We start from the raw sequence: 14,293 nt of genomic DNA, 5'->3' as shown, positions 1-14,293 counted from the left end.
GGGACATTTGCTTATAATGGGTTCCAGTGTAATTCCAGTGACAAAGCTCTCTGCTGAGGCTTGGAAAGATGGATGGGCGAGCATTTCGGACTTGAAATCTACGTTGTCCAGCTGCTGCTTAACGTGTTCATCATGGTCATCCATATGAGTGAAAATGCAGAATCTGAGGCCGTGCAAATGGGTTAGCTTTAAAATTAAACGGAGGAGACAGATGAAGTGTGACTCACAAACTGTGCCAGCACATAAGTCCAGGTGCTTTCCCGTCTGTAATACAGCCAAATTAATTTCCATCTTTCATGTCAGCAGCTACAGTCTGAGATCCCATGCCCAGCGTGACCTGTATTGAGTTGGATCCCACAGTTGCCAGGCATTTGTTGTAAAAGTCAAGACATCTACAACTATTTTCCACCAGTTGACACAGTCTCATTTTGCCTCTGTGTGTCCACTAGAAAGTCCAAGAATGCAGCTGTGTGTGAGAGAGAGAAGGTGGAAATTTTGATTTGTGCAATTTCGAGCATGATGACTTACGTCTGTAGACTGTGGAAAAAGGTCAGTCTTTCACACAGGCAGTGTGTCACACATTTCTTTTGCAATTTTCTTTCTTTTTTTTTTCTCTGAGGAAGCGATACATCTAACAAGGCTGCATTATCTGACCTACATATTAGCCGAGATGGAAGAATCTGGAGTTGAGCCAATAGAAATATTTATTTGTTCCCCCTAGGTGCATGCCTTGCTGAATGGCCATATCTAGTTGCAGGTTTAAGAGCTTTAATTGAGTTGGACTGCTTATCAAATAGAATTCTTGGCTTGCTTGTCGAAAGTTAACATTTTGACATGAGATAAGAAATCTCACAATACTTTGGGAGTGAAACAGCCTGTGTGTGTGTGTGTGTGTGTGTGTGTGTGCGTCTGTCTGTTTTTTTTATTATCAATATCCACTTCATTTGATTGTAGCTTCTATGCCTTCGAAGGTGCAAACCCATCAAATTAAAGCTGACGAGTCTTCAGTCAAAACAATTATTGGATGCCCATTTAAAGGAACAAGATCTGTTAATCCCATGAATTTATTGAGTTTTTAAACTTTAACAGCAGAGGGTCTTTATCCTTAAAATTGCATTCAGTCATCAGCTTCTTATCAGCTATGATGAAACCAGAGGCGCTCTTAAACCCCCCCACTAAGTACATTAACATACATTACATTAACAGTAAGTACATGACCCTAACGCTTACCTGGCACCAGGAATAAACCTTGAGAAGAATGCTGGAAAATCTGATTGGTCCGATTCAATAGAACAGCAAACTGCCCAATTACCTCTTAAGTGGGACCTCCTCTTCATAAACACTTTCTAAGGACTCGTTCCTGGAAAGACTTGAAGCTTGAGGGGTCGTTCCATCCTTTAACTTCCATAGAGTCCTTGCAACATGCTGGTATCCTAGCAACTGTTTTTAAATCATAATTAAGGTGGCACAGCTTTACGGAGGTGTGCAAATTTGGGAGTGAAGACTTGTAGCAACAATGTCGACAATTGCAGTAATTATTTACCTGCTAACTAGCAGCCTTTAGTCTAGCATGGTGCCTTTCACGCCAAGGTAACTGAATCCATCAAAATCTGCTTCATCTTCACTTGATAAGCGAAGATATAGTATTAGGCTTGTATTTTTTCTCCTTTTTTTCTATTTTATTGAAGGTATTTATTTTTTGTTTTTTTTGTTTTTATGCTCGAATAAAGAATTCAATCAATCATTCAATCAATCAACCTGCTGTTTGTCTCTAATCAGTGACAGCGGTGATGGCCTGAGGCTTTCTGTGGGTAATTACAATAAGCCTTTTTCTTTTTGTCTTTTCAGCTGTTTCCCAGTCTGATGGAGCCCGTTCTTAAGACAAGCAGACTCGAGAGGCGCTTTGTGCAGTGTCTGTGACTCAGAATGGTTACATGCAAAGAGCAGCGCCTCATTGTTGTACGCTGAGGAGGTCTGCTGACTGCAGCGGGCACACACTTTGCTTGTAGCAACAGCGATGACGGATCCACAGCTGACCCTTGCCCATGGGAAACAATACGGCGATTCAGCACAGTGTGGGTGAGTTCAGCTACCACAATTTTTCGTCACATGTCGACCTATTGTGGGGTAGTCATTTTGTTTCCTACCGAATATTGCGCACAAGCCCAAAAAATCATTTTCAGAACCAAACATTGCATGTCTGCTAATGCCCTATTGAGTTCATTTTCTGCTAGAAACAATTTTAATGAAATACTGAGTAGCGAAAACCAAGCAAGCAAACAAAAGATAAAACAGGATCTTCGTGGTCAGGAAGGCCATGATGATCAAAATCAGAATCAGCTTTATTAGGCAGGTTTGTGCATGCCAAACAGGGAATTTGACTCCACAACCAAAAAATTGCAAAGCTACATTAAATATGAATGATATGTTTCCAGGCTTTTCATAGGCCAGCAGCTATTTTCTTCTTTTGTTTTTTATTTTGTCATCAGTTCTTTGACACTTATGTACCTGCATCATCATCTCTAGCAAGTCTAGAGCATGGAATTTGGGGGACGTGTTATTCTTTTCTGCCGACGCATTAATCAGTCATAACAATTTAACATGTTGGGATTGTCCAGAATCTTACTTGGACTCTATGATTATTTTTTTTAAAGGTGCAGGCTAAAACTGTATGACATTGAAGAGTTGTCAACAGAGGTGTCAACATTTCCCTCAAGGTTTCAGTGGCACGCTCGCTCTCACTTCTGACAACATGTCGTCTTTCATTGCTCTCTCTGTTGCCTCACAGTTTAAAACGTCACGCCAAAACGAGAGTAAACCGTGATCACATGTCACACAGTGCTGATGTATCGGCTCGTGTGCCATTTGGCTGTCCAGATAGCAGCTTGATGTAACTCTTTGCAACGCAAGCGGCTTCAAATCTCCGCAGGCTTTGTGAGAGTTCTGCTCTGGATGCAGAACTGCAGCACCGGCTGACCTGGGCGTCACGCTGCGAGCGCAGCGCTGTGGCTCAGCTCCAAGCCTAACAAAGATGGTTTGATCACCTGTCACTGCAACACTCACCCCTGACCTTGCCTGAAGGGAAACATGTAAGAGACTGAATGGGACAGAGAGGGTAAGACACACACACGCACGTGCGCGCGCACACACACACACACACACACACACACACACACACACACACACACACACACACACACACACGGCAAAATCTGCACAGCTTTTCCTCATTATTGTCTACGATGTTTTTAAATTTCGTGCTCAAAGGTTCTGGAACATTTCTGGGCCCGAATGTCTGGTTTATAATGGCTCGCTACAGAAAAAAAGCTGATAAGGAAGGACAGAAAACGGTCATCTGCAGGGAGGTTTTTTGAGTGAGAGCGGAGATAAAGTTCTGACGTTCGAGTCTGTTTGTGTGTCACGTCTAAAGGGGGTCAAAGAGGACATTCCTTCTGTCCAGCTGAGTGTTTACTAAATAAATCAGTCTATAGAATATGAGCCTGGATTGAGCTCTGGTGTGTGCAGCCACTGGGTGAGATGTGAAAGTCTAATAAGCAACGTTTCGGATGTTTGCATTTCAATTAGGACCAAAACCAGCAGTTCTTGGACTATCTTTGAATATTCTTAATGGAGACTGTCGTTGGGTCTAATCAGTGGTGTCAGTGGATTAAGAAGTTCCAGGATGACAAAAAATGTATCCCTGTGACGACACAGTTTTCAAATCAGAGAATGCTATATATTCTTTACTGCAGGGACGGTGGAAATCTTCCCATGATGAACAACGCAGCAACGCAGAAGAACACATGTTTGATTTTATTAAATTTTCTTTTCTCTTAACTTGCAAATTCAGCGGGATTTACCACAACTCATCCAGGGTGTCAGCCTGCAGGGATTAAAAAGCCATTAATGTCTTTGTTTACCCCTGCTAGAGACAAAGAGGCAGGAAGAAAAACAGATTCGCTGGCAAGAGACTAAACACTATTAAAAGTCTTTTAACAAGTGCTTTTTTTTTTAATAATGGTTTAGCAGCGGAGTTATAAGGGTATGGTGGCGTTGCCTCATGACGGAGGCATGTGGGGCCGATGTTTTAGTCATGCGCTGAAGCACAGTTTTATCTGTTTGAGCCAAAAGACACAATTCACATTAGGTTTTGGAAAGAAGTAGGTGAATGTTGTTTATATTTTGATAATTAAACAACACAACATATGTTCAGACATCCTGCAGCCCGCTGAGCATTGCCATGATGCAGCAAAGAAATAATTCAATGTTTCATTTGAGTTGTCCATCAGAATACCCACAATCCAAAAGTGGGATTTCATATCCCATTTACTCCAATCAAGAGGTTTTTCTTTCAGGATCTCAGGAGTAAGGAGAGAGATTAAACAGAACCATGTGTCTCTCAGTATGTGCGGGGACACCGTGCGCACGCACAAGTTGGGGGGAAGGGGGGGGCCTTGTTTCAAAGTCCTGACATTTATCTCACACACCGTAATTTGGATCATTAAGACAAACCCATGCAAATGAAAAATATGGCAGCAATCATGGCGCTGTGATCAAAGTCCCGGCCTAAACAGAGAGCACTGAGGAGCAGGACGTGAGCTGGCTTTCTTTCTTCCTTTTTTTTTTTAACCTCTCAGAATCTCACTCAGGAGGGTTTTGGGTGGTCCGGTTGCTCAGGGCCATTTGTTTAACTGACACTCAGGGCTTGTAACATATGCAGGAAAAATCCAGCGAGGCTAATTAACAGGAGAAGGAAAAAAGGCAACTTGCGAACAAGTTGAGTCAGTAAAGCATCAAGAAACAGAGAGAGAGAGAGAGAGAGAGGGAGAGAGAGAGAGAGAGAGAGAGAAAGAGAGAGATAAACATCTTCACAAAACATTATCTTTTGAGATTAAGTTTGGCCAGTTCACTTAACAGGATGCATCCCTCTCATGCAAGTGTTTTCATGACAACAGATAAGGTTTATTTGGAGAGATGGTATCTGCATTAAGTGGGCTGAAATGGAATTGTGCTGTGGCTCGTTTCCTGGCCGTTTTATGCCAACACACTGCAGTACAAGTACCCACAACTGCGACTAATGTGTAGCTGAAACCAGAGTAGAGTTTCAGTTAACTTTGCATCCAGATGGAATGTTTTTTTCCCTTTGGATTTATATCTATTATATCCATGATGTAAAACAAGACATCACTCAGCAACATATCTTTCATAGGATAAAATGTGTACAATATGGATTTCTTGCTCATAAAAAAGATCTGACTCTCTTTGAACAGCTTGCTGACTGTTTGTGTTTAATCCTGATGCATGCGAACAGTTAAAGGAATAAACTGCGATTTGACTCCACTGACTGACTGACTTCGATGACAGCTGTCTGCCATTTCTATAGGAGTGAGATGGCATTTTCTTCCAGTTACTGAAACATGTCCCTGGCTGAGAGAAATAATTTGAATACTTTAAAGAAATCAAGGCCAAAAAGTCTGAGCGACCGAAGCCACTATGTGTCTGGACCTCAGCCACTGCAGTCTGGCCCTGCCGGTACCAAAGAATGAACTCATTTGTCACCGTGCATCTTGAGGCGAGAAGGAGGTCGGCGAAGACAGGGAAGAAAAACCTCCAAAGTCTGCTTAGCAGCGATATGGTCACTTTATTATATCTGTCAAAGTTAAGATGTGGACCGCGATGGCTCTGTGGCACTGAAAAAGTTAATGCACAAAACTTTCGCCTCTAATCCCCAAATGAGCAGTTGAGAGCTCTAATCAAGAGACAAGTCCTGATTTATGAACAAGAGCAAGCAGGATCCCACTAATCTAAACCTGCTGCAGGGAAAACACCCTACAACACGCCTGGAAAATGCATCAAATCAGCTCAATAGGCAGGAAAGAACATATGCTGATGAGTGGATAGTTATGAAAGGGGACCTCCCAAAAAAACATGTTTTGTGGGAAGAAACAACTGGGGGAATATCTCAACATTCCAGTCCCAAGAAGAAGAAGAAAAAAAGTGAGACGTTAGAAATGGAAGGATTTTTTACAGAATCATCCCGATAAATCGAGAAGAGTTCAACCGTTGACTGCAGAAAAACTGGGAGTGTTTCCCACAACATAAAGCAAAGTTTGTGCTGACATCTCCCTTCCTGTTGGCCACCATGTTGCCGCAGCAGATTCCGACCATCAGTCCAATCCCATTTAAATATTCAATCTCAAGCCTCTCTTAAAATGTCCCGTCACTTCAAGGTTTACGCAAGTATTCAGAGTCAAGAATGAATTTGGAAGTCATTCTTCTACGCATGCTATGATCCCTGAAAGTGTCCTCCAGGATAGATGGAGTGTTCTCAGCTGTGCCTCAGGTTTTTTTTTTTGTCTTGTTTTTTTGTGCGCGACTTCCATTCAGTGTGTCTGGTTTATCAGACTGTGAAACCTGAAGATCAAGATGAGTAATTATCCGTCGTATGACAATAAATCACGCTGTTTCTCTTAAAACACAGGGATTTCACTGAAGAGGCCAGGTGTTATGTCATGATTGAGTGCCTGAGGGCTCAGGGGCCAACTCGGAGCAGAATCACAACTTGAAATCAGGTCAAGTCCTGGACCCTCTTGCATTAGAGTGGGATGATGACGCTGTAAATTAGACTTCAGATCTCATGTGTGAGAATGAAGGCCTCCATAAACAAATCAACAACAAAAGGCTTTGCAGCTCTGTGAGGCTTGATGTCATTTCTGCAGCAGATTGAGCGAATGCTATCGTCAGCACATTTAATGACATATATCGATTTTATGCTATTTATTGATAAATATGATAAATATCATTGACAGTTTTTAAATGTTGGGTCATCATTTTAATCCAAACAAGACAGCGTCTTCTCAGGAAAAATACTTATATTAATACTGATAATATTTAAAGGATAGGCTTTCCAACAATTACTTTGTTTTAATCAAAGTACCTTTGCTGTCAGTGTAAAAGTACAAATAACCTTTATATACATAAAGCAAATAACTACAAATAACTAAATAACTCTGGTTCGTGCAAGAGGATACAAAACACAAGAGTAAGTGAGAAGGAAAGCAGAAAGGAAGCGCTGAAGATTTTGACACTTATATATCATCCATGTTTTACAACCGGTGAACTCTCTTAGTTATTACTGGCAGAGCCGGGGGGGCTTTATGCTTTCCAACATTTAATAAAAATCTAGCAATAAAGCTATGATGTATGTTGCGCTGAACAACATATAATAAAGGTGTCTTTGTGAGGTAATCCTGTTAAATGTGGCGACTGAGCTTGCTCAGGTTTAAAGTCCTAGAAAGCAGTCAAAGGTTTATAGCTGGACGGATGGCAGTCCACGCAAAAACAGAACAAACAACTGCTCACATGAAATCATGTTTTTGTAATTTTCTCCGCTGCTTGCTTCTTGATACACCCGGATATGTGGGACTTTAATTTAGTGGAAAATTCAGACCCTGCAGGGCCATTGCAAACTGAGGAAGAGTCGACCTGTGAGCTGGCTGCGGTGGACGCCATGTTCTGTAGTTAAAAACCTTTACTATTGTTTGTTGCACCCGCAGGTCACTTGGCTTGTTGCAAGTGTTGCAAGGTCTCATCATTTCACAATAACCTGGATTATCTTCCTAAACCACTAATAACAGAGAAAGGAAAGATTTGAGCTTCCTTGATTTAAGGATGATGTTCCAGTCCAAAGATCTTTTCGGACCTTGTGATAGCATTTGTATTAAGTTGTTAACGTTCAGATGAGAGCTGTAAATATTCTTTTTTGGTACTTAAATCACATGCTAAAGGATTTTAGCCAAGGTATGAAAGTTTCTCTACAAAGTTTCTTCAGAGAGGACAGTTTGGTCTTCAACGTGCAATTTGTGCAAAGTCATTAAATCCAACCCTGGCAGCCCAACTATATTTGTGTTACCAAGAAATTGGGGAATACACAATCTTTATTTTTCTTTTATTTGTTTAAACTGACTTTTACTGCTTTGCGTTGCTTATTTTTCCACACAGTATTTTTTTTTTTTTTTTTAACACACTGGCCACAGTTTAACATACTTGGTTATTTACTGATGAATAGCACATTATATTCTTGTATTATTTTCAGAGAAAAAAAAATCCTTCAGTTTCAAGGCATCATTTGTTTCTAATGTTTCCCTAAGGCTGAGTATCTGGGAGCAAAAACATCTTTAAAAACCTCTTTACTGCAGTGAACTCTTTCTCCTGCTGTTTTATTAAATGTTATTGGTGTAACAGTGGTATTAATATAGTTTATGTTGTAGTTATGAAAATGATCTAAATAGTCTTGGAAAAAACGGAGCAAGTCAATTAGTTTTCCTTAGAAAGAAAGAGGGCTTGAAGTCAGAGTCATTTACTGTAGCAATGAAACTAATCAATGAAACTGTATTGTATTGGCTCGTTAGATGATATAGATCACAGCAGCCCTCACACTATCAGCTGGTCATCGTAGAATTCTGTCAGAATAAAATCACAGGTTTCCTTTGGCTGTGATGATGGTGAAGGCGAGATGGACACAAATGGCTTCAACAGCAGAACATCTGAATAACTTGCACCAGACCCACCCAACCAGCCAAAGCAGATGAGCGCCCTCTTGGGTCCAGATCTGCTCTGGGTTTCTTCCAACGGGGGAGCTTTTCCTGGCCATTCGCACCTTGCTTGCTCTGGAGGATTCAGTTAGTTTTCTTCTGATTGTGCAAAGCGCTTTGAGACGCCTTTGGACGTGTTTTGGTGCTGTAAAAGTAAAAACAGATTGATTGATTGATTGATTGATTGATTGATTGATTGATTGACCAGATACAACCAGAGAACAGCTGCTGTCTCAACATTGAATCACAGGTTGATTTAACAGCTGCAAAACATCTTTAAACATACTGTTGAACAATTTTGCAACATTACAGTCATATGTACACAAAATAATTATCAGTTGATGTGGATGATTAAAATCACAAGTTCATCAGAATAAAGGAACTGGATTGAAATTTGATGTTATTTTAAGGTGAAAAATGTTGATTTTTGATATGAACATATATCCATGAGGACACCCCTATTCCTTGAATTGATTGATTGATTGATTGATTTTAGTCTTAACTCTTAAGATGTGTGAAAGAAGCGTCACAACTGAGCAATGGAAAAAAAAAAATCCAAGATTCTTTGCAGCTATAGTCTCAATATCTCTACTTCTAAATCAATGGCTATGCAGATGACACAACACAGAGCTGTCTGCTCTGGGTGGAGAAAATGGATAAACACTGAGTTTGCAAAAAGCAAATAAATGTTTAAGACGGAGACATTTTTATTCCTTGATCCAAAAGCCAGCAAAGAGATGATATGTTGAGAGATAAAAAATATGAGACATAAGCTCTATTTTACTTCTCTGTACTCATGGGTCAGAGGGAAACATGGTCCAAAAACTTTAAATCTCACAGGAGTGAATTTGTTATTCAAGGGTGGAGAATAATGGAAAAGAACCACAGGCCTGATCTTATCCAGTTCTTCTTGTCTTATCTGAATTATCCTTGAGCTTTAAATTAAATATAATTAAAAAAAAAAAATCCAACGTTAAAGGGCTGTAAAGGTAATATGCATCACATGCGGTACATTTGTTTGTGAGCATTAGTAGGACATTCCCACCAACACATAAACATTCTTTCGGCCGCATGACGGTTTGGGCCTTTGGTTTCAGATCAAGTAGATCTGATGGTGAGAAAAAACCCTCAATCCTGTCACATTCGCTTCACATTGAAGACTAAGATTGAAGTGGGTGTTTTAGTCCAAGAGCCGGGAATGGTCCCTGGGCAGTCAAGGTCTTGACACAGTGGGCTGGGAAACGGTTTTTCGGGGGATGAATTTGCTTGAAGACCCTGGATTCCAACAAACAACATTCCAACTACATGGTCTGGCTTGCCAAAAACATCAGAGCGCTCCCTGTAGACTAGTGAGCGGCACAGTTTTGCATGGATTGTATCAAATGTGGCCTTATCTCTCTGGAGGCTTGGTAGCATCTCTTCAATCTGATGAGGAAAAAGTCTAGGTTTGCCAAAATAGATAAAGTCTGTATGCTATAAAAAAAAAAAAAGAGCATATCGAGCAGTAAGTTTCCATAAAAAGACAAAGTTTAGTTTATGATGTTTGGATGTTACTTTACACACCATTTGGACCTCTACATTACCCCTCAAGCTACCCAACCTCATAAGCCAACCTTACTTCAACTTCTAACCTCAGTCAACATCAAGAAACACAGAAATGAAGCTAATGCTGGCCAGATTTCTACTTGCTTTGGCTCGTAGTGTCAGGCTGTGTGTGACGTGCGATCAGAATACTCGGCTGTTCCACTCCACCGCAGCAGACATCGGCCCTCCCAACTTCAAATCCTAATGAAATATGTGACACTGGTTTGCGTATAATAAAATACGTGATGCCTGTCTCATGTATGCAAGACTCCAACTAAACACTCAAAGATGTTGATTTTTTTTCCCCCCCCATTCAGCAATTGGTTCTGACAGTTAAATGGGTGGGTAGCCAGTATTAAATATGGAAGTGATTTTTCCAAATTAATAACATTACGAAAAGTGCTCAATTTGGGCTGTTTCGAGTAGTGGAATGAAGATCACGATTAAAACTACCATTTATTTTAATTAAACTCTCAATTTGCAATCCAACTTCTCTCAATTCTGAAAACAGGAGTAACTGAAATACAATTCTTTTATTTACAATAAAGGTCTAGCTGCTGATTTATTATGGAGTCCAAACAAGTGGCCGTCCAAAGAAATCATGCATTTCTTGTCAGATTTCTGTTTTCATTTCATCTGTTGCGGACATGATTTACTTCCAACGATAACAACCTCCAGTGTTTCCTCTCAAAACAAGTCAACTCAACCCAATATGTGAGCCCATATATCTGTTTTGAGAGCCCTTTAAAATGCATCACGATCGGTGAATAGTTCACATTCCGGCCACATACCACGGACAAGACTGACTTGTAATAATATTATTGCTTTTATTTTTTAGGTTTTGTCTGCTAACTTTCCCCACTGTATTGTTTTCACTGCCTCTTGGAACACATGTGGTCTAATAACTGTAAAACTATGACCAGATTTGTTTTGCTCGTTCGATTTACGCGAGTTTGTCATCAATAAAGGACGTCAGAAAACACTGCGACATGCCATGATCAGGCAAATGTTTTTTATTCAAAATGACAGACTCAGGTAACAAAAGTTAAATACATTCACCATGTCTTATATAATGTTGCCTTATCATGCAGGATTTAGTTTCAACTGAGGATTTTGATTAGACAAGAAGTATTACATGAAAGTTGATGGGCACTGTGAAATGCAGCTTCATTTTTATATTAGCAGTAGCTACTAAGCTAATAAATGATATTGACTTGTTTTGTATATGTGATGCTCAACCCTTGGGGTTTATACCATTGAATCTCATGCGTCAAACTGATTTCCTCTTCATACAAGGAATGGAAAAGAAACTTGAGTGACGACTGCCCGTGTCAAACATATTGGGAGCTGTTAACACAAGAAAAACATATTTAAAGAGGGGGCAGGGCCGTTTAACCATTTCCACCTTTGACTTTTACCAATTCTGCATAGTTATGCAAGAATTTACGTAAATGCCTTTTTACTTTTCTGCTAAAAGAAGAGAAAAAGTCATCATTTTCGCTGCATATCTTGTGACAGACAATCAGAGCTCTAATGACATTTTGTCAATATTAGTTATGCCTTAAGCAAAACATTACCTGTATTTTCTCCCTTATCCTGCTCTTATCGCCGTAAAAAAAAAGCCCCATAAAACTGCAGCGGGTGGCGTGGTGTGGTTTACAGACGAGGCCAGTTCAAACAGCTTATCGTGCACACACACGTCTGGCAGAACATCCACATCTCCTTCTGTCCTTCACTACACACTCTGCACTGGCCCTGTCTGGCTGCCTGCCGGTGGCATCCGTCAGCGAGGCTCGACTTCTGTCAAGGCGGATGTGGATGTCTTCATTAGAGCTGTCACAGCAGCTCAGGATCCTTTCAACACTCCGGCCTATTTAGCTCTCTTTCATGCAAGGTGTAGTCGAGGGTCTGTGCCCTCATTGTGGGAGTTCTGCCACGTGATCCTGACTTGAATACGGCCGGATACGCACTGCTTGATATCAACAACTGAATAAGTCCACCGCAAGATGGTGAAAAGAATGAGATTGTGAAAAGAAAACAACAAAGCTACCTTGGGCTGATTTAGAGCAAGCTAATTTTGCTACCTGGAGAGGTTTTGTCGCATTCAAGTCACAATCATATTCATTTACATTGACCCTGTTGATAAAGGGCGTTGCTGTCAATGAGGTGTTAAACGTGGTAGGAAAAGAACAGAAAGGGAAATTTCTCTGTGCATTCATGCAATGTTGCCAGAAATCTCTGTGGCATTAAAACATAAGAAATGTTCAAAAACTGTGTGCGAGTTTCCGGTTGCCATTGCACATTTCTGGAAAGTCGTTAGTAGTATCCCATCTCAAACCAAGAGCCGACTTCATCTTAAGGACATCAGCCAGATGTGAAAATGATTTTTTTTTTTTGACTGTGTGCACACATCCAGCCGCAGAAAAGACATTGGAGCTATTAGGTTTAAGGTCATCAATGGAATCTAAGAGCAGACAGAGATTGGGATATCACCACTCTGCCATTCAGAGATGACAAGAGGATTGAAGTGCAAGACACTTGGAGTAAAGAAGTGGAATTAATTGGGAAGGGTCAAAAAAGAAACAGCAATCTTGTGGCTGGACATGGATCGTTTCTGGGCACTTTGCAGATTTCCCCACCACACACGAAAAGTGGGTCACTTGAGAAGTGACTCACTGGTTGCAGTGGGACCTCCAAATGAATTACCCATTCAAACCCACAATAGCATAAAAGCTGGACATTGTTCCAAACTATTTTGTTTTGGCAGTTGTCTCTGTGCCCACGCCTGATGACGGCCACGCAGGAGGAAATCCTGCCTTTTACATCTTCCTTCAACATTAGCTGTTGAAAGCTTGAAAAGTGCACGCATGAAAGCTCTAAGCTGCCACCACATGACGTCGGGATCGGTTTGAATTTGTTCCACGGCTGTTTTTCTTCTTCGACTTCTTTTTTTTTTTAAGCCTTTTAACCATCAGTCATTTTTGGATGAATATAGGTCAGCAGAATTCATTTTTCACAGCGTAATTTATAGCAACATTGCCAAAATCTCATGCAGTACGAGTTAACAAAAGGCAGCTGTCCTCTGGCTCTTCAGACTTGGAATCAGTGTCAGCTGATCACTTAGCAAAAATGTAGAACAATCTGATGTGCTGTTATGCTGAAAGTGAGTCTCGCAGCTAAAGCCAGGTGGTGATGATTATGTTTATTGTGTTCTTTGGTCTGGCTCTTTTCTGTTGATGTTATGTAAAGGTAAACTCCGGAGTCTCCCAGAATGCTCTGGTAGTGTCAAAGTTGGAGCAATAAATATATGTGGGTTGATTTTACAGTCTGTGTAGAATTCTGTTCAGTTTTATTTGGTCTCCTTCAGGTACATTTTCCAACACATGACACATTTATAATAGGTTTTAAATTGAAATAAATATACAAACGTTTTACAAAACAAATACAGTGCGGTATTATACATATGACACAGGTACATGTACATAAAGTCTAGTCATCACATTTAAGAGAACACAGCCGTTTCATCATGACTAAAATGACAAAAACTTAAAGTACAGAAATACTCATTGTACTGCTATTGTGTGTGTCACTTCACCAAGTTAGCTTCAGATTAATTCAGGTTTATTGCCCTCATCGACTGAATGAGCTGCTGCTTTTTGTCAGCATGGCGGCCACTGTGAAAGGTTTATTATTGGAAATAATTGGCAAATAAACACAAGTCTGTTGAGACACTCTGATAATTCTAAATTATATCATTATTGCAGAAACAACCAAATGTTCCGGTCAGCAGAAACATCTGTGCAGGTCCTGCTATATGAACCCTTGATGATAACGATCAAAATGATCAAGAAGATAAACAAGACTTTACTATCAATTAAGATCAGACTGTTTCAATAATATCCAAAAGTTATAATTTATTCAGAATGTTGTTTTATGTGAACGAGTTCATAGACACACACTCGTATGCATTTACATCTACAGAACTGTCAGGAATAGGGGAGGGTTTTGCAAACATCCTGAGAAGAGAGAAGTGTGATCACTCCTCAAGCATTTGGCCAACCAGTGCATCCGCCAGCTGGACACAAATTATATTCCGAAAAGTCAGCATTGCAACA

At 40.4% G+C, this 14,293-nt stretch overlaps 1 protein-coding gene across 1 annotated transcript in view; it reads left to right on the top strand.

The window, feature by feature from the left end:
• Positions 1-14,293, top strand: part of LOC142891736 (uncharacterized) — a 125,199-nt gene that overhangs the window by 24,651 nt on the left and 86,255 nt on the right. The window lies entirely within an intron of this gene.

The sequence above is a fragment of the Nelusetta ayraudi genome, unplaced genomic scaffold, assembly GCF_046127955.1.
Source record: "Nelusetta ayraudi isolate G7.1 ecotype Tasmania unplaced genomic scaffold, CSIRO-AGI_Nayr_v1 ptg000033l, whole genome shotgun sequence".
Classification (NCBI taxonomy): Eukaryota; Metazoa; Chordata; class Actinopteri; order Tetraodontiformes; family Monacanthidae; genus Nelusetta; species Nelusetta ayraudi.
The sequence above is the reverse complement of the archived record's forward strand: the minus strand, read 5'-3'. Positions and strand labels throughout refer to the sequence as shown.